General features: G+C 49.0%; 1 protein-coding gene across 4 annotated transcripts in view; it reads right to left on the bottom strand.

The window, feature by feature from the left end:
• Positions 1 to 2,555, bottom strand: part of CALCOCO2 (calcium binding and coiled-coil domain 2) — a 33,396-nt gene extending 30,841 nt beyond the window's left edge. For 2 of the 4 annotated variants that reach the window (XM_011959885.1, XM_011959886.1), the window contains exon 1: positions 2,444 to 2,555. The gene's annotated coding sequence lies outside the window, so the exon portion shown is untranslated. The remainder of the gene's footprint in view (positions 1 to 2,443) is intronic. The other 2 variants (XM_011959884.1, XM_011959888.1) reach the window with 2 other exon arrangements.
• Between the last annotated feature and the right edge of the window lie 383 nt (positions 2,556 to 2,938).

Raw genomic sequence — 2,938 nt, 5'->3', positions numbered from 1 at the left:
TGGGAAACTGAGATGGGAGGATCGCTTGAGCACAGGAGTTTGCAATTAGCCTGGATAACACAGTGGAACGCTATCACTACAAAAAAAAAAAAAAATTGAAAATTACCTGGGCATGGAGCACCTGTAGTCCCAGCTACTTGAGAGGCTGGGGTATGAGGACTGCTTGAGCCCTGCAGGTCAAGGCTGCAGTGAGTCATTAGTGTGCCATTACGTTCCAGCCTGGGTGACAGTAAAAAAAAAAAAAAAAATAAAAAAAAAAAAAAAAAAAAATTAGCAATTAGCAAAAATGGATGAATTGATTTGAATCCCATTTCTCCCTGGCCCTGGCAGAGATGCTTACACATAACCAGCCTTAAAGAATACTGGCAGTGGATACTATGGGTGTGTGTAGATGGCCCTGAAACAGGTAGCAAAAGCAAAGACACAATCACTGGTCTTCAAATTATCGAGCCATTTGCTCCAGCCCAAAATTTCCAAGTTAATTCTAGACCCTTACCTAAAATATGAAAATGTTTCAGAGTGTCTTATAAAAATTTTTCACCCCAGGAGGCCTTTTATTACTACTCATTAACAATTGTTTGAATTTGCTGTACAGCTTGTTCTTAACAGGCCCTCATCTCACATCCACACCACCATAGTGCCGGCACCAGTTCTAGGGGAAGATGGAAAAAATAGTTCTGGGACATCAGGTGTAGGCAACTGGAAACTCTGAAAGGGTCAAAGCTATGTACTAATCTCCATTTTACTGAGACCATCCACTTTTCCCTTGACAGGGGTGATTCTGACATGCCATGTCCCTGTGACATGGGCAGTGACAGTGTTTGAAGTGTGGTGGAAAGGGGACTAGGCTAACAGCCAAGGAAGCTGGGTTCCTATCTTAGTTCTGCCACTCTGAGAGCTTGGCCAAGTCACACTATCCTTTTCTGGCCTGTTTCCTCATCAGTAAAATGCATGGCTCAGGCTAGAAAATCTTCAAGGACCTTGCCTGATATAATGATGATCCTAAATGAAGGAAAAAAGAAGTGAAAGAGTTCATTTAACTCTCTTTGCATCTAAAAAAAATTAAGGCTACATGACATTCTATCAATACATACTGCCAAATTAAATTTTTGTTTGTTTTTTGTTTTTTGAGACGGAGTCTCACTCTGTTGCCCAGGTTGGAGTGCAGTGGCACATCTCGGCTCACTGCACCCTCCACCGTCGGGGTCCAAGCGATTCTCCTGCCTCGGCCTCTCAAGTAGCTAGGATTACAGGCGCCCGCCACCACATCCCACAAATTTTTGTATTTTTAGTAAAGACAGGGTTTTGCTATGTTTGCCAAGCTGGTCTTGAACTCCTGACCTCAGGTGATTCGCCCGCCTGGGCCTCCCAAAGTGCTGAGATTACAGGCGTGAGCCACCGCACCTAGTCAGCCAAATTAAATTTTTAAACAGCCACAGATGCATTATCTGACTCGAAAGACAATATGACCTGTTAGTGCCAGGTAACTCAGGATTATTGACTACCTTTTTCAAGGCCCTTTCCATTCCACAGCTGTCATGTCTGCCAAAGGATAGAGTTTCCAGGTCCCTTGAAAATACCTAGGAAACTGAGCCATCTGGATATTCCTTAATCACGTATTCTCCACAAGCTACAAAGACCTACCACATAAAGTCCTTTAGTTGCAATGGAGGTTTCCAATAATAGAATAAGTTATATTATCCATATTTTACTCAGCTCATGGCCACTTGTTGGCTTGCATCTGAAGCAAGAATCCAAGTGATAGAAAAGAGTTAACACGTCCAGTGGAGTTGAAATAATACACAAGTGGGAACATTAGCTCCCGAACTAAGCTGGGTCAGTGGTGGAGGGGCAATGGATTAACTGTAAAGAGGCAGGTTACGATAACTTCTCTCCTCCTGCCTAGAACGCCTTCTCCGACAGTTGCAGCATGCAAAAGGCAAGGTGCTTCAGGGATCAAACCCTGGTGCTTCAGGGATCAAACCTACTCGTAAAGGGGGACACTGAGGCCCAAAGAGAAAGTAACTTGCTCAGGGTGACGCAGCAAGGCCCCACCTCCGCCTCGATGCCAACGGCGATGACATCCAGGCGAGGGATTACGGAACCACCACAGTTTGGGCCCGCGGGAGGGGACGGGACGCCACGACCCATGGGGCGGCAGCCGCCGCCAGGGGTGTCTCTTCTGCTCGAGGAGCCTCCCACTCAGCCACACAGCACTGCAGCGCTGCCCTCCGCAGGACAAAACTGCCCCGCAACCCTCCCGGACCGAGGGAGGGGCTCCAAGGCCTTCAGTACACCACTCCCACTATCAACTCAGAGGGTGAACTGCGGTGAGAACCGAAACCGGCCACATCTCTAGCCCCCGTGGCCCCTTCTCAGGACTGCAAGTCTGAATGGGGGCACCCCGAGGGCCTAACTGCCCCTTTCCACTTGAGGCACTCACCAGGGACAGCAGCCAGCAGCGGCGCGACAGCAACAGGGCAGAGTGGGACGGGGGCGGGGCTAAGCACTCGAGGGAGAGCCCGTCCCCCTGGCCCCGCCCACCACGTAACAACGGTCACAAGCCCCGCCCCCGCGCGGCGCTTGCTGGGACTTGTAGTGCTCAGGCGACCGGGCCCCAGGAGTGGAACTCTGCCCTTGATAGCTCTCCTAAGTCCTGAGCAGCGATCTCACCCAAAGAAACCTACTTCATCCCCTGGAAGAAGCTGTTTACTTTTTTTTTGCTTTTATACCTTTATTTCTTTTTTCTTTTTCTGTCGTCCAGGCTGGAGTGCAGTGGTGCGAACACGGCTCACTGTAGCCCCGACCTCCCAGGCTCAGGTGATCCTCCCACTTCAGCCTCCTGAGTAGCTGGGACAACCATGGTGCCCATATAGCTCCGCCAGCACGCCAGGCTAATTTTTGTATTTTTAGTAGAGATTGGGTTTTGCCATGTTGC

This window comes from Colobus angolensis, unplaced genomic scaffold (assembly GCF_000951035.1).
Source record: "Colobus angolensis palliatus isolate OR3802 unplaced genomic scaffold, Cang.pa_1.0 Scaffold50, whole genome shotgun sequence".
Classification (NCBI taxonomy): Eukaryota; Metazoa; Chordata; class Mammalia; order Primates; family Cercopithecidae; genus Colobus; species Colobus angolensis.
This window is presented reverse-complemented; position numbering and strand designations above follow the sequence as displayed.